The 18,160-nt window shown below is 36.1% G+C and overlaps 1 pseudogene across 1 annotated transcript in view; it reads left to right on the forward strand.

Moving 5' to 3' along the window:
• The window catches only part of LOC309859805 (phosphatidylinositol 3,4,5-trisphosphate 3-phosphatase and dual-specificity protein phosphatase PTEN-like), a 199,697-nt pseudogene that overhangs the window by 152,585 nt on the left and 28,952 nt on the right, over positions 1–18,160 (forward strand). Inside the window, exons 7-8 of the transcript XR_014316664.1 lie at positions 10,335–10,378; positions 12,105–12,343. The product of XR_014316664.1 is annotated as a phosphatidylinositol 3,4,5-trisphosphate 3-phosphatase and dual-specificity protein phosphatase PTEN-like (transcript). The remainder of the gene's footprint in view (positions 1–10,334; positions 10,379–12,104; positions 12,344–18,160) is intronic.

Genomic DNA, 18,160 nt, shown 5'->3' on the forward strand with positions numbered 1-18,160 from the left:
ATTTAAATTTTAGCTTTCTTGGAGAAAATTGTATTTTGCAGATCATTCTTGCTTACTCATTTTCTCTCAAAAACAAAAACAAACAAGCAAAAAACCCTTGGAGGAAAAGATATGGCAGATAGCAATGAGTTATGTTTTCTGAATTTTATAGTCACTGTCCTTCAAATAATTTGTTTTTGTTTGGGTTATCCCAGTTATCCTTAGCATTTATCTAAATTTCTAAATTTCTGACCATATTAAAATGCAAACTGAAAAAAAGCTGTAGAAGTATAAAGCTTCAGGAAGAAAGCATAGAGAATATCTTTGTGAACTCTAGGGGTAGGGAAAGAGTTCTCAGAAAGGATACAAAGTTGTAAACAAAAGAAATATTTGATATATTGGATTTTTATCAGAATTTTATTTTCCTTTTTTAAGATTCTATGTATTTATTGTTTGAGAGAGAGACTGAAAGAAAAGTGGAAGGGGGCTGCAGAGAGAGAAGCAGACTTCTTGTGGAGCAGGGAGCTCAACATGGGACTTGCTCCCAGGACCTGGAGATCATGTCCTGAGATGAAGGCAGACACTTAGCCAACTGAGCCACCCAGATGCCTTTTATCGGAATTTTAAATTGTTGATTATCAAAACACATTATTAAGGAAAGGAAAAGGCAAGTCCTAGATAAGGAGTAAATATTTATGTCAATACATATATGTGATAAAAGACTTTTACCCAGAATATATAAAACATCTATAAATCAATAATAAAAAGCCAGTTAATTCAACGGGGCGGGGGGGTGGTGGTGGCTGGGGAATGAGCCAAAGAGTTGAACAGACATTTTCAAAGAAGAAAGTATAAAAATAGCTAATAAATAAATGGAAATATGCTTAATATCATTAGTCATCAGGAAAAGGAAGTTGAAAAACCACAGTAAGGTACCACTTTGTACCTGTTGGGAAAGCTGTGATTAAAACTGACAGCACCAAATGTTGATGGGACTGTGGAGCAAATGGAACTCTTAAAATGCAGATAAGATTGTAAAATTGTATAACTGTTTTTGGAAAACTGTTTAGTAGTTTCTTATAAAGTTAAACATACACCTGCCCTATCTACCTTATGACCCAGCAACTCTACTTCTTAGTTATTACTTATTTACTCAAGGGAAATAAAAGTATGTGTCTCCAAAATTCTTGCACAAGAATATGTACTTATTCATAATAAACCCAAACTGTAAACATCCTAAATATCCATCAAAGGAGGATGGGTAAACAGATGATGGTGTAGTCATGCAGTGGAATCATTTTCTGAATAAAAGGAATCAACTATTGATGCATGTAACATGGATAAATCTGTACAACAGTAGATTAAATGAAAGAAGCCATTTACAAAAGACTGCATCTTATATGGTCATATTTATATGAAGTTCAGGAATAAGGACAAATCTGTGGTAATATTAGCTGCCTGGGAGCCTAGTGGGTTTTGACTGCAAATAGGCATAAGGAATTTTCTGGAATGGTGGAATATTCTGTATTTTGATTGAGTTGGTTGTACACCTATGATCTCTTTCACTGTATGTAAATTTTATCTCACTTTGAACTGAAAATCCAAAAGTACAAATTGAGAAATGTTTAGGAATTGGGAAGATAAAGAGGGTACGAGAGACAAGAGTAGAAGGGTGTGTAGCACCACTTTTTTCTGTAGGATAATCATATTTTTGAGTAGAAGTCATCTTAGCAGAATCACTGCTTCCTTGGTTAGTTGAAGAAGTAGGCTAAACTGAAGAATCCTAAAAAGTGACCCATACCTTAAATATTTAAAGAAAAGTACACCTGAAACATTAGGATGAAATTGTTCTCTGTGGTTTATTAACAACCACCACCAGAACCACAAAGTAGTAATTTTCCTTTGTTTCCCTTTGCCCCTTGGCAAGAGTTCTTAGTCTTTTTTTATGCCGTGTACCTTTTTGGCAGTCTGGTGGAGCTTATGGACCCCTTCTTAGCCCTTCTTAGAGTGATTTTAAATTAGGATTACAAATATACCTGTTACATTAATATTAGTCATTTGTTCTTGTTTTTGTTTTGCAGAAGAGAAAAGGTTAGAGATAATTGCAACCAGAGACTAGAACAACAGTAGAGAAAATCAATGATCCTCTTTACTTTTCCTTCATTAATAGAATACCACTTGTTTGCTGTGTACATGTTTTCCCAGAATGCCAATGGTAATTCCAGCTTCCCTTGTGGCTAGATTTGATAATGTGATAACTTATGATCTGTTGTTCTTAAGTAGAAATGATGAGTTCTTAAAGGAGGGGCCTATCCTTCTTTCCCTTCTCCAGTCTGCTTATACAAATATGATGGTGCACCATCGTAGACCTTGCACTGCCCATCGTGTTGGCTGAGCATATGATGGAAGGGTCCTGGGTCCAGTCCTGTATGAAACAAATCTACCCAACCAGTTATATACTACTAATCCTGGAATTTATGTGGGAGAGTAGTGTATTCAGTGTAATTAGTAGCATATTTGTTTATGAGCCCCTCCTCCCTCCACATTCTTCTATTTCTCACAGCTAAACCTTATTCTCACTGATACAGTTACTCTAGTATTACTTTTGATGGCAGGGATAATAATTCATAAATAATTTTATCCCAGGAAATAAGCACAATTTCAAGTACTTAATTCACGTTTTCTCAATACATTTAAATAAAAGATAATCTTGATAGGAGTGGGTATCAAGGAATGAAAACATGAAAGCATACCATTAAAAAAAAATAGTAGGGACCCAGAACCCTTAATGAAACATGGTCATGCAAGGAAAGAGCCTAGTCTGGAAACTGCTGAGTTGTTTATGGAATGAGGGCCTGACTCTGCAGAAATTAAGAGGAACCCATCTTATCATACTAAGTCCATTAGAGAAGGTTTTGCTGGTATAGGAGAAAGTGATTGTTATGTTCGTTTTGATTATAATAGTTCAGAAAATACTAAGAAACCAAATATGTGCTAGAATACTATAGTTAACACATTATATAAAATTTATAGTCTAATAACCTAATTCTTAAGTGTTGATAATAAGTAGTATTTTACCATTTGCAACTGTTTTAGTATGACATACAAATACAAATATATCATTTCAATTAGTGACAAAGTTATGAGTAATTATTGTGTGGCATGATATTTCACATCCAAATGTATGAACTCTCTTTCCTCTCTATCCAACCACACACATTTTCAGCCCTCTTTGTAGTAGCTAAATTTGTAATTTTGGTTATATCAATTTTGGGTTTTATGTGATTATGACTAGATAAATGCAGTTTACAGTTAAGTACTATAACTGTTTTTTCCTGAGCATTTTATTTTCCCTGGAGGTAAAATTCTCTCTGTCTCTCTCAACTTCTTTAGTCTCTATGTTTTTAACTTCAGTTTATCCCTAAACTATATAAATCTCTTAACATGTTCAAGCCCATTGGGCATTAAATCGATTTTATCTTCTTTAGGAGCCTTCTGATCTACCATGAGTTGGGTCAGTTGTTCCCTAGGTTTGCCTTATAGCTGTCTACTTCAGATGTTTCTTCACCATCATTCTGAGGATTCCCCTTTCCCCTTCTCATGAGTTGGATTCTTCAGTTCCTGGAATTGTCCTCTTTCTTGGTTTCCCACCTTGTTTTGGTGGAACACATCTTCTAGTAACTTCCTGAGAGAGAAAATGTGGACAGCAAAATTATTTGAGATTTCTCTTGTTTAAAAAATGCCTTTACTATATATTCACACTTGATTTAATGTCTCTTTTGGTATGGTATTCTAGGCTGGAAATATTCAGAAGGTTTTTTCCTGGAAGTTGTTTTCTAGCTGCTAGTGTTGCCATTAAAAAGGGTGGTGTAATTCTGATTCCAGATACTTTTTATGAAACCTCTTTCCTCTTGGGCAGCTTATAGGATCCTACGTTCATCTTTTCAGTATTCAGAAATTTCACTGAGCTATATATGCTGTATTTGGGTCTATTTTCATCACTTTTGCTGAATACTCGTTGTATCCTTTGACTTAGGAAACTCCTGTCCTTCAGTTTGGGGTATTATTCTCGAATTATTATCTTGGATTTCTTCTCCTTGTGTTTTCTGTTCTTTTCTCTAGAACTCATAAGTTGAAACTCCTCGACTTTAAATCTTCTCATTTGTTTTCCATTTGTTTTTTTTTTTATTCTGTTTATCCTGCTGTTTCCTCAGCTTATACTTTTCTAAACTCTCTCGCCTATTATCTACCTCCTAACGGTAAACAAATGTATATACATGAAGTACATACATGTGGTAAAAACACATGGCAAGTGCTTTTATTGGCTGTAATTGTTGCTCTTGTTTAGGTTTGTTTGTTTGTTTTTTGCTCTTGTTTAGATTTGTAATTGTTTGGAGGGAGAGGTCTTTGGTTTTGATTCTTTGGCTTATTAGCTGTATGACTTTGGGCGAGTTTTATAATTTTTTTGACTCCTATTTTCCTTGTTTGTAAAATGTGAATAAGTTCTATCTCTCAGATGTTTGTGAGCATCAACTGAGAATATATATATGAAAATACTTAATAAACTTTGTATGGAGTTAATAGTTACTACTTGCATCTTTCAGATATGGAAAGTTTCTTTCAAAGAAACTTTGATGGCTGAATTTTCATGTTATTTTTAAGATTACTTGATTACACATGTCTATTTTTCTCACATCTAAATGAGCTAGATGAACTTAAGCTAAGTGCTAATGCTGCCTTTTAAATAACTTACTTAATACTCAACCTCATAATGTTAGGCTGAAGAGAGATGAAAATATTTATTCTGTGAAAAGCTCTGGCTTTACTTCAGATTGTATAAATCTGTGTAATGTAATAATTATTTAAGAATGACGTGATTATTAGTTTAAACCCATGAAGGGAATATTTATTGGAATTTGTTTGTTTATTTTTCTTAAATGGAACTTTAATAACCTCTTCCATGGAGGTGTGCTTCAGAGTGGGTGTGGTTCTATTTATTCTGGTCTTTAGGTCATTCAATTGAAACAGCTTTTAGGGTATTCTCCAACTGTATATAACATAAATAAGTTACCTAAAATTGTTGAGTTGGGTGGTTTCTGTTGTTTGGGGCAGGGATGTAAGGCTTGCCCACTTGGTACAGCTGGTTTATCTTATCTTTAACCTTTTGTTTTTCTTTTTGACTTTGTCAGTAGGGATGTGAAAAGGAAAAAAGAACAAAAGAAAAATGGGAAGAAAATATTTTGTCATTTTTGCCCTTAAAGACTATTATTCCTTCCCAAAATACTAACCCATTTTCTACCTTTTAAAAAATGGTATATGAAATGTGTTATTTTTCTCCTTGGTTTTTATTTTTCCTCTGTGATGTCTGTAAATTATGCAACAGAAAAAATTTTAATCTGTAGTTACATTTCCTGATTGTCACAGTTTCTGTAGAATTTATTTCTCAAATGTAAGAGCAAGATTCTTTTCTGCCTTTGGTGGGCATTTAAATCGTCACCAGAAAGGATGAGAGATTCTGTATGCTTTGTTGGCTTATAGGATGTTGCTTTTCTATCTTTAATTTAGTGATCTATCTTTAATTGAGCAATAAGACCTCAGAAGACTTACGAGTAAAGTAGACACCATTATTGTTTCTTCTAGTGAGTTTTCATTAATTTCCTCAGATTCACAAAGAAGCAAACATTTATGCTGATTTTGCCACATATTAGACCTTGTAAAACTTGCTGGCGGTACAGAGGTGAATAAGATACCATTTCAGTCTTTGGTAGTTTTTATAGTCTGAGGTGATAAGTAGACATAGTATTGCAGAAGAGGTAACTTGTATACAAGAGAGCTGTGTGGAGAGCAGTGGAAATAGGACTTGTATCCTCTAGGCAAGTTTTCATAAAGAAGGGCATTTTTGAGCTGGGGTGAAGGAATCCGCTGAGACTCTCCTGGAGACCTCCAGGTGGGGCGTATGGCATTGCGGGCAGAGGTTGGCATGGAAGAAGGTGGTTGGCATGGTGGGGTTTAGAGTATGGCAGATAATCCATTATGGTCAGATTCGGGGGTAGGGTATGGAGGGTGTGGGGTGACAGGTAACAAGGTGAAAGAAAGGTGCTGCAGAGACTTGGCGTGTAGGTGGGCCCCAGCTTACACATGATCTGTGCATAGATCTTCCTCTTGTCCTGATTAACCTCCTGTAACAACAAGCCTTGTTGCAGATGCCAGAATGCTTCAGTGGAGGAAAATAAAAACCACAAAGCTTTATACTTTTGAATAACTAGATTCAGAAGCTGAGTTAAAAAAAAAAAACGAAAAGAAAAGAAAGCACAGGACAAGAAGTGTCAAGCTGCAGTCTATTAAGTGAGTCAGTGCAGGTTTAGACTCTTAAGATTAGGCATTTAGAGTCCCAGAAGGAAGGTAGAAAGATACCAAAGACAGATTCTGCCTTTTTCAAAATTTTATTCGAGTTTAACATTATATCCAAAGAAAAGGAAGGAACTTCTTTTCATTCCTGTATTCAGTGGCTTCCTGCTTCCAGAATTTAGGACCTAGGCTTGCACTGTCAGTACTGTGGCTCACTTAACATTATTATGGCTATAGGTGGCATGGGAAGCTAGTCTGGGAACTTGGCTGCCCTTTTACTTTTGTGTTTCTAAACACAGGATCCCAGAGTTAATGAACCGTCTCTTTGTTAATTGAGTGTAGCTTTTGGTATATATATTTCAGCTCCCCTTCCCCAGTTCATTTGATGGAGTCATAGACTTTCAGAACTGGAAAGTATCTGAAAGAGATCATTTAGTCCAACCTTCTCATTTTACACATGGGGAATCTGAGGCCTAGAGAAGTTAAGTGAGTTGAACAAGGTCACATGGGTACATATGGTAGCAGACCACCCACCGTTGACGCCAGTCTTCCTTTCTGGTTTTGTTGTCATTTGTTTTAACCTCCCCAAATTTTACTTCAGAAGTTTCTAAAACTACCAGGTTGTAGCATGTTTTGATTTCTGATGTCACTTTCACCTTCTCTCTACCCCTATTTGTATTTCTGGCTCTGGGTAAGTGAGTCTGGCAAGCAGAAGCTGTTTCTCTTTTCTTTCTTTTATTTTTGGGATGTTAATTCTATGTGATGTATATCTTTGCAAATATATACACTGAAAGGTCTTAAAATATTGACACTAGACGTACATGTATTTAATGGTATATTAAACTTTTTATGGCAATTGTGATGTGTGGATGAAGAACAGTACTCAATATGGACTTTTTAATAATTGACTGAATCTGTTTATGTCTCTATATTATCAAGTGTTCAATAAATTATCTTAAGAAAGGACAAAATTAGCTTCATATCGTTAGTCAAATTTGGGTATGATGATGCTTAGTGAATTTGTTTTGGGCAGGTGTGTGTATTTCATATTTCTATGTTCCTCTGTATACCTGTAGGCTGGTGAGGGAAAGAGGAGAAGGGAGGATGATGGGGATAGAAGCATAATACACTTCTTGCCTTTGAGGACCTTAACTGTTCACTGGATACTTGTTTTTAAGAGGGTTACTCTATTTCATTGTGTATTCTATTTGACACACAACTCTCCATCATTTGGTGATGAACCTCTACCTGTTGTTAATTTTTATCTGTTAAGGTTTCTTTTTAAGATAGTGATGTTGAAGAGAGTTAGAGACCTGCATACTTCCCTAATGCTTTGGGAAGTCTCACTTATCTGGAAGCTTTTCCTGTTAGTCTTACTCTTCCTTCACTTTCTGTCAACCCCTTCATTAGAAACTCTTGCAATGCTTCTTCATCTCTCTTGTCTCATATAAGCCAATATAAGGTGAGGATTTTAAAAAAGGTATCTTTTCCATTGAATTTTAATTTTAAGGAAGTGTAAATGGTCAGATTTACCTACTACTTGTCTCAGTCAAATCCCATTTTCCATTTATGTATCTTCAGTTTTGGTTTGTTGAAGGACTTATCAACTAACATACCACACAAAAGTTATAAGGAATTGGGTATGTGCACATGCACGTGTGTGTGCACGTATGCACGGTTATTGGAGAAGGTCTTAATTAAAGAAGAGAGTCATCATTCTTATTCTAGCAACCCCTCCTCCAGATCACTTCCATTACTACAGGCCCCGGTATATGTTCTCACATACTCTTCATCCACTTCATCGATACCTGTAGAGATTTTCATAACCTTTTCATGTTTTCATGGTCGCTTTTTGTTGGTTCTATCTTTTATGCCAAATACTGCTCTAGTAGGAAGGCTGATTTTGCTTTTGTTTTTGAAGCTGTTCTCTATTTTGTATTGTAAGTGGAAGAAGTATGGAGCTGTATTGGGAAAAGTTTGACTTTTGTAACCAGAGGACCTGGGTTTGAGTCCTGGCTCTTCTAAATCTTAGCTTTCTCATATATAAGATGGAGATTATATTTTCTATTATTATATTGGTGTGACTATGAATTAAAAAACATGGAAACTCCTTTGTAAGGTTGTGTACATGTGGTAAACATGTAGAAGCTCATTAGTTCCATTTTTCCACCATTTCTGCCTCTTAACAGTAATATTTGAGAATCAGTTTATGATGGAGTCTTAAGCAGTATTTGTCAAACCAAATGTCTGAGCTCCTGAAAAAGCAGGAGAATTTTAGAAGACTAAAGCTGTGTGAAACTCAAAATGTTGATTTTTCTGTTATGCTGCCATGAGACCAGCATCTTAGAGCTTTGTTTCCTAGCCTGCTCCTTGTCCCTCACCTTTTAAGTCCTATCTTTACATGAGTCTTTATAAAATATTCTGCACTATTTACCAGACCTCTTCTTTAATCTGTATTAAAGATAGCGTAAAATGTGACTATTTTCTTGGTCAGTCTTCCTCTTACCTGTCATGTTTTGCATAGGAGGGAGTATGAAATTATTTAGCAAGGGTACATAAATATGCATATGGCATTACTAAATGATTTTTTTGAGCAAAACTCAATATATTATAAGTGAAAAAGGGGGAAAGCTTTGTTTTAAGTAGTAGTATGAAAGTTGATTTATTTCAGGTCTGGCCATTTAGAAAATAGTGGATTCTGATTTGCTTATAATTAGTTCAGCTTTCATGTGGATTAGGATTTAAAACCATTTAAAGTAGAGGAACCATACAGATATCTTTAGGATTTCTTAGATGTGAAATACATGTCCACAATCACATATTGAAACTCTTAGGGCCAGTGTGTCTCAGCATTCAGAATTTCTCCCTTTGCAGAAAGATAACATGGAAGCATAAACTTACTAATATTACATAACACTCCTGTGGGGTCTAGGGCAAAATGGTCTTCCTACCATTTTTACTCTTTACTCTTAAGTGCATTAGTTAAAGAGTGCACACTGTCATAAACTCAGATCGGATGCTGCCACAATTGAGCCTGTCATAAGTTTAACAGAAAATGTTAGATATTTCAGACTTTTGGGATTTCAGAATTGGAGAGGAAGGGAGTGTACAATGACCTTGACTTGTTTTAAAACACTAAGTTTTTATTTTAAATAATTTTTAAAAATCTCATTTGGTTAGTAGTTGTAGTTACCATGATTTTGCTGACCACAAATTCAAGTGTGGGATCCCTTTCAGAGCCTTCTTAATGTTTGTTAACACACCTATTAACCATGAGTAAACCAGCGCATGATGACAAACATGTCACTACTATTAAAGAGACCAATTTTAGTATGTTCTAAGTAATATAGAGTTAACATTTTACTACTCTGTCTTTATTTTACTTCTTATTCCTTCATTACTCTGAGACTTTAATTAAAACTCGTAACTGAGAGATTTTTGACAAAGATTACCTTTGTTAGAAAAGTCTGCCTTAACAATTTTTTAGTAAGTGTAGTTTTTGAGTAGATTAGTGTCATTCACTTTTTAAAAAAAAATTCTTTTCCCTTATTTTAGTATTTTAAAAATTTATCTTTTTAAATAGTACTTCAAGAAAATGATGTATGCTCAACTCTGGGATAAAGACAGTACTGTTGCTCATTAGGTATTTGTACATACTTGGTGAAGTCAAACATATACTCCCTCAGCATGCAGGAAGTTTCAGGGGACACGTGCAGCTGGGTGGGAGGTGTACACGTGCCTGAGCGGCATCACAGGTTTTGTGAGCAAGTAGTGGAAGCCCTAAGTGCATAACACCTAAGATCAGTTTTCTTAATGGTAAAATGGGGATAATGACACTACCTACTTCCTAGAATTGTTAGGATTGAAAGAAGTAGTTAATAAAAAACAACCTGATGCCTGGTACAGTATAAAAGTTCAGGAAATGTGTGTTACTATACTTTTTTTTTTTTTTTTTTTTTTGCCAGTGCAAAAGATAACTTTGGATCACATTTAAACTTTTCTTTTAGGTGTGCTGAAAGACATTATGATACCGCCAAATTTAACTGCAGAGGTAGGTATTAACTGCCACGTAATGTATTTCTGTTATATAACTTAAAACCAATAGACCAAATCTTCTTGTCATAACAGTAGTGAATAAACTCAATTATTAAGTGATGTAAATATTTATGTTAAAGATGGTCTTAGACAATTTGGAAAAATTTAATTTTACAGTTACCATATAAACCTGCCAGTACTAGTAGGAATACTAAAATGCAGGGTTGACTGTAAGAATTAGGAAAAGTTTATAGACAAACCATAAAATAAAGAAAGGGTTATATCTACTGTTGGAGGCATTTGGTCTAATAGTAAAGGATTATAGGAAGAGCAAAGCAGACAACAGAGTAACTCCGTGGAGCCGTGACCTAAAAGGGGCAAAAGCTTATGACAAATGTGGATTAGAGGAGCCTGACAAGTGGGAGCAGGAGCTGCTTTAAATGAGTTCTTCTCCAGGTGTAGTGAATTTTTCTGAGGTCCCACAAAAACCTTCCCTCATTGTTTGTGGAACCCCTTGAGCCATGAGAGACCTGGAGAGTGAAGAAGCTTGGCAGATGCTACCATGATAGAAAGAGAGGGTGGAGTCCATGCGCTCCATGTTGATGTGTTTGCGGTGGATCCCTTCTGACAGTCTAGATTGGATGTTCAAACAGCTGGTTTGAGAATTCAGAAGTGGTAGTGGTGAGAGCCAGTACAGATCCACTAAGAATTTTTCCTTTTTCGTGAATTTAAGCTACTGCTTACTAGGCAAAGCGTGTTTTAGTCAACGTTTATCTAGCTTTAAATAGACGTTTAACAGTTTCCTGGCTGTTTTGTGTGCCCGTGGGGAGATGAAGATGGAATGCTGAGGCCCAGGTGAAAGCATCCCAGCGACTCCTGTAATGGTCATCGTCGTCTCCCAGGACCACTCACCTGACACACTGAATCCGGTTCCATATTAGTGATGATGTGACTGAAGATAGAAGGCATACTTCTCACATATTCAGATGACACAGAGGACAATTATGTACATTAGATGTCAGTCAGGATTTGTAAGGGTTTTAGTAGAATGGAACTGCTGAGGCAGGGACCAGTAAGAAAAAATTTAATAGTGATATAGTTGAACTCCTGTTTCTGAGCAACTTAAAAAACACAACAACAAAACCCCTGTGACTATAAGCAAAGAGAAACTTTGGGTTTTTATAACTCATGTGAAAAGACCTGAAGCTTCATTAGATACACTTTACTACAACTGTATACGTTTTTATAAGTAGTTTTTTCAGCTTCTTTTGTAAATGTCTTTAAAATCACATGTAGTATACAACACTAACATTTGCAAGATCATCTTTAAATAACACGCTTAGCATTTTTATTATATGAAATATAAAAATCAGTCCTTTACATTGTTGATTGATTGGTAATTTATATCTTCTCTGGAATATATGTTTTGTGGTGATGTAATATTATAAATATTACGACTCCTTTTGTCAGAAAACGCATTCAGAGCCCTGACAGGAAACCTGCCTACATGACATTTCATTTTGAGTTTGCCTCTAGTGGGTAGGTTTAAGAATTGAGACACTAGTTTCTATTCAAATATTGGTAAATTATCAGGCAGCAAATTATTTTTCTCTGGAGTTCACTTTTTCTTTTAAACATCTATTAAGCTTATATGCAACATTTCTAAAGTTAATCTACTTTAATAAACAATTCAGGAAAGACTTTTTTTTCCCCCTAATTCTGAGGTTATCCTTTTACCACAGTTGCACAGTATCCTTTTGAAGACCATAATCCACCACAGCTAGAACTTATCAAAGCCTTTTGTGAAGATCTTGACCAATGGCTAAGTGAAGATGACAATCATGTTGCAGCAATTCACTGTAAAGCTGGAAAGGGATGAACCGGTGTAATGATTTGTGCATATTTATTAAATCAGGGCAAATTTTTAAAGGCACAAGAGGCCCTAGATTTCTATGGGGAAGTAAGGACCAGAGACAAAAAGGTAAGTTATATTTGATGTTTTTTTCTTTCTTCTTCCTTGATCTGAGCATTTATTAGAAAACAGCTTTTTAAAAAGATGGTTGGTAACCCTTCTACCGTAACTGTTGTATGAGCAAATGACTGAATCTCTCAATTTTTCTCTTGATGCTGGCATTTTCATATCATGCTAGTAAATCTTATGTATTAACTGTATGGCATATTTGGTCTTATAAAATCCTGGCAGAGCATTTAAAGAAGCAGTACGTTGAACAAAAGTAAGCTTGATATTTCTGAACCTTGCTTGAGAGTAAGATGTCTTTGGGTAATAACTTGGATGCCATTTCCTACTATAGTATGATCCTTTATAAGTAAATGAAAATTATTCTTTGATATGAATATTCACGAATATAGTTATAATTAAGATTAGTCAAAGGTTCTTCTGTTATTCAGAAGGCTAATAAAGACGATGTTGAAAATCACTGACAAACTTAATCTGTGTAATATGTTTGAGGGGAGAACATAAAGTCAGGAGAAGTTTCATAATAATTTCTAAGAGATTCATTTCTTTGGATGGTAAATGTGACAAAATATGTTTATGTTTCTTACAAAGAGATTTTGTACATTTCTCTGTCTCTGAGAAGGAAAAACCGCTCCAGATAGCGGGAGAAACTCACCTAGACAAAGAACTCTCTTGAGGGAGACATTACAACTTTATGAAGAAATTTATTCTAGTTTTAATAACATTTACAATCAGGAAGGTTCTCTTCCAGTTTAAGTTGCTTGCCTGCCTGCCTGCCTGCCTTCCTTTAATTTTTAGTGTGGGCTTTGAGCTCGTGACCCTGAGATCAAGATCTGAACTGAGGTCAGGAGTCGGATGTTTAACTGACTGAGCCATCCAGGCGCCCCTAAGCTGATTTCTTTTTAATTCAACTTCAAAACAGAAACATGATCACTTCTATTATTTTAGCTGGTGATTGCATTGATTCCTGCCTCCTTTTCTCCTTCCTCATTTCTTATTTTATTTATCTTTGTGATTTTATAAAATTACTCCTAGAGATGCTAGAGTGTTGTGTATTGGTGAGAGTTTATAAAACTGAATCTCATGTTAGTGCTTGATTTTAGTAAATATTCATTATAGTAGATTGCCTTACACTTCTTTAGAAGTTGTGTATGTCCTGAGATGATAGTGGTGGAGTGAATTCTTGAGTGGAAGGCCTGAGATGTTTACTTTGGTTCATTTTTTTCATCATCTAGAGGGAAATAGTTGCTGTTACTGATTAAAAATATAAAAGGTAAATTGTTCTTAAGTGAGTAAGTCCAGGGCAGCACAGGGGAAAGAGACTGAATGGAAAGAAAACAATAGAGAAACAGGTCGAATCAAAGTACAGTAGCTAAAGTAGTGGTAGAAGTTTAGAGCAAGCAGGGTTGATGAGCAGTAGACACTGTATGTAGTTGTGGGAAAGAAATCAAATCAAAAGAATTTCAAATAAAAGTAGAGGAGCTGTGTTTTATGGAGCCAGAACACTAGATTTAAGCTCATGGCTCTTTTTTTTTTTTTTTAAGATTTTATTTATTTGACAGAGAACACAAGTAGGCAGAGAGGCAGGCAGAGAGAGAGAGAGAGAGAAGCAGGCTCTGCACTGAGCAGAGAGCCCGATGTGGGGCTCAATCCCAGGACCCTGGGATCATGACCTGGGCCAAAGGCAGAGGCTTTAACCCACTGAGCCACCCAGGCGCCCAAAGCTCATGGCTCTTAAAGGATTTATGTGACATATATTCTAGAAATATGATGAAAGCTATAGTCTCTCACTAAAAATGTACATGGTATACATGATCATAAAATTTTCCTTATAGTTTTTAATTACACAGATTTTTTAAATGTGGAAAATTAAAGGAGTCTTTATAAGAATTATGTCCCCTTTTATTTTTTATTCATTTATTTTTAAGATTTTATTTATTTGACAGAGATCACAGTAGGCAGAGAGCGGGAAGCAGGCTTCCTGCTGAGCAGAGAGCCTGATGTGGAGCTCCATCCCAGGACCCTGAGATCATGACCTGAGCCTGAGGCAGAAGCTTAACTTACTGAGCCACCCAGGTGCCCCAGTGTCCCCTTTTTAAATGGAAAAATCAGTGGCTCTTTGAGGTTAATGACGAAATCTCAATGGTTACAGATTAATCAGAATTGAACTTTGGTTTTGCCAATAGGAAGTTTTATGAAAGGGCTGCTAGTATTTAGATTATAAATAATACATTAAAATTATGCCATTGTCTTTGACTTGAAAACTTCTTTGTTATCTTTTATATCCAATCAATTATGACTATGTTTTTGGTGAAAACAAGTGCTTAAAAAGCTATCTCATGAAAGAATGAAAGAGCAAATGAAATCTGTAGATTCTTTTGTCAGATGAATGTAGGATTGTATCAAAAAATTAAGATTCTCTAAAATTCTCCAGAAAAATTCATGTTGCATCATTTTCTTTGCCTTGGTTAATGACATCATTTTTGGCAAGATTCTGGCATAACGCTATGTTAGGAAGGGAAGGATTATGACTTCACATTTTTAGTTTTAAGGTTAAAGAATTAAACTGTGCAAATGAGTTTGTATTTTATCCAGTTGACTGCATTTAAAATCCTGGCTGTAGAATTTTGCCTTCTGAAACTAGTGAACTTACAGGGAGAAAAGCATTTCATAATTGCTCCCATTTCTTGACAAAACCTCTTGAAAAGCCCTTGATTGAATGTCTTGGCTCTCCTGAATTTGGCAATTTTCATAGCAGTAGATTTTTCACGAAACACCCTCTTGTACAGGCTGTGATTCGAGGCTTGGCACTGCTAGAGCAGGCTACTTCCCCATCAATGGCTAGAATTTCTCCCAGGATGGAGCTAGAGTCTTGTACTTCATGCACAGTGAGGAACACAGCAGTGAGTGCCACGGTGATGTGGAGAGCGCTGTCTTTCCCCAAGCAACAAAGCCAGAAGTTTTGCCAGGTGTTAAGGTGTACTATCTGCCTAGAAAATACTGAGATTTCTTGAGGGGAAGGTTTTTTGGGGGCATTTTGAAAATGTTAATGTTCCCCCCAAATTTCCAAAGAGTACTCTAAAATAAGTATTATTCTTTGATTGTGTTACCACGTGTGTACTTGATGAAAACCAGTAGCTGGCTAACCCGAGAAGTCGTCATCATATACTGAAGGGAAGTGGTATTTCCAGTCCTCTCATGACCTGCTTCATAGTCTTAGGAAAAGAGGTCAGTTTTTCTGGGAGTGGCCAGATTTGTTTGCTAGAGATACTGCAACAGTCTTAACTTTTTTCTTTTGCAAGCTACAAACATGTTTGACCATTTCTAAAGTATTTGTCTTCACCATATTGAACTACACCTTTTTTGTTTGTTTGGCATTACAACCAGCAGACTTGTAGAGTGCTTTACTCGGGATTTTGAGTTAGAGGGTAATCAAAGGTTCTTGTAGTAGTCTAACTTTTTCTGACCAAGCTGTGCTTTTACATGTGCTCTCTTTTCCCCTCTTCCGCACACTCACCCACACACATACCTCCCCTGTGTGAGAGTTGGCTAAATGCTTATAATCATGAGAACCAGCCATGTAAGGAGCACTTGGGATAGTCTCTCACACCATACTCAGGGATACAAGTAAAACCCAAGGATGCTTAAACAGTTTAAGTTAGATCCAGGAGAAGTCTTCTTAATGAAAAAGTGAAGACATGTTTTAATTTATCATTGGGAAAATACTGTATTCCTTACCATTTGAAAATATTGTCAGTTCTCTTGCTCTGTAAAGGTGAAGAGAGACTTAGTAAACTGGCAAGGCCCAAGGGATAGTGTTGTGAAATAGGGGTCAGAGTGAAAAGATAGCAAGAGAAGTGTTTATAAAAATAAAATACAGTATACTGTAGAATGTGAACATCCCTCCATTATCAGCAGAAATGCTTCAGGCACACAGCACTCTTCTCTTACGGGTTTGAATCTCCCCCAGGTGGAAGTTAACAGGCTAACAGAATGGAGTTCTGTGTGTACTGTTAAGGGTATCCTCAGTAAAATTGTTATGCTTAGCTAATACATTATATCGAGATTCAGAGTTAAGTAATTTGGCCAAAATTGATCACTTTTAGCATCTTGGAGTCAAAATAAATCATTGAGATCTTTCGTGCTTTAGTTCATGATTAATCAATATACCCAGACCATTTTTGGATGAATTAGTCACAGCTGTCATCTAAAGCAGTATTATTCTAAATGTGCTCCTACCTTTTTACTTCTGTATATATTTAAAAAGGCAAAAAGAAATTTACGAGCAGATGCTCTTAATGAAGCTCTGTTCCATTTGCACGGTTTCATTTGCATTTTATGTTGAAACAGTGTTAGAAAGTTAGATTAAATAGATAAAGATTATGGGCATAAGATTATGAGCCTTTTTTGGCAGGAATTTTTCTTACTTTAAAAATGATAAAACGGAGGCCCAGAAAGGTGAAGTGCTTTCATTAAGATGATTCGAACAGTTAATGATAGCATTTAGAGTAAAATTTGAGTACCCTGAACGTTGTTGAATCCTGGAACTGCAAAAGAATTTTGCGGCTGTTCAGAATTGATCTCTATGGGGACAAGCTGTCCCCAAATGGGCCTATTTTGACAAGGCTCCTCAGTTTATACCCTTTTTTACTGATGCCTAGGAATTTGGTGGCCCCTGACCTAAGTACAGATAAAGGCAGCTTGAAGTTGTTAGTCTTATAAATATAATGCTGAAGGTTTCCTTTAAATCTTTGAAATTTAATTGTCTAACAATTTTCAGACATATCAGACGTTTACCTAATGGTTAGGGTGCTAGTGAAATAATCTGTTTTTAGCCTTTAATAAGTATAGTTTCATCATGAGAAATAAGTATAGTTTCATCATTGAGCTAAGCTGAACATGGTAAAGCTGTTGTCATTCAACTGTGGAATTCTTCCAGGGAAGTAAGTATCTTATAGTAAATATAACTGATTATCCAGAGTAGTTTTATTCCTTGAAACACCTGCTAAAAATGTATCTTCTTGCCAGTATTTCCTTTTAGGTTGAATGTATAGACTCGTATTTTTGTAACTGTGAACCATTATTACGGGAGATACATATATTTTGTCAGTTTTTCAGCTTATATAGCATTAATTTTACTAAAACTGTCTTTAATGTGACTTTGCCTGTATCCTTAATTTCAGTTGTAGGGAAACATTAAGAAGGAAGTTGTGTTCTGGTGACGTTTCTATGGGAGGATATGGTTTCTTCTCTTCCCTCCTTCCTCCCCCCTCCCCCCTTTCTCCTTCTCCCCCCCCCCACCCCTCTTTGTTATGGAGAAAGAAGACCCAGTTGGCATGTTTTAGTGAAGAATTTGTGGACTTGGCAGGGACTCTCCTCAAACTAATCTGGTGCAGCGTTGTCATTCCCTCAGCTTCCCTCAGTGGACTTGGTGCAAATTAAATGGCAAAGCGGTGGGTGCCTGCTGACCCTACAGTGTGCCGTTGTGTTAGTGATGCCCAAATGGTGCTTGAGGCTTTGAGTGCTGCCGAGAATTCAAAGTACAACTGATACCTCCTCTAAAGAAACATATTTCCCAGAGCAGGATAACTGCTTGATGGAAAGAAGAGTCCTTCTTTTATTCAATAATTGAGAAGAAACCTGTGTTACACTTCCCTAAGAGTAATTCCTTTGGAGATTTGGTCCTTTTTCTTCATGAGTAAAACAGGCTCTCAGCAGCTCCCTGTCCTGCCCCCCCAGGAGAGCCTGGTGCAGGTTAAATCCCAGGGCAAGTGCCTGTCTAGTCCTGTGCTTCACACTGTCTGCACTTAACACTTATGT

Source organism: Mustela nivalis (assembly GCF_964662115.1).
Source record: "Mustela nivalis genome assembly, chromosome: 2".
NCBI lineage: Eukaryota > Metazoa > Chordata > Mammalia > Carnivora > Mustelidae > Mustela > Mustela nivalis.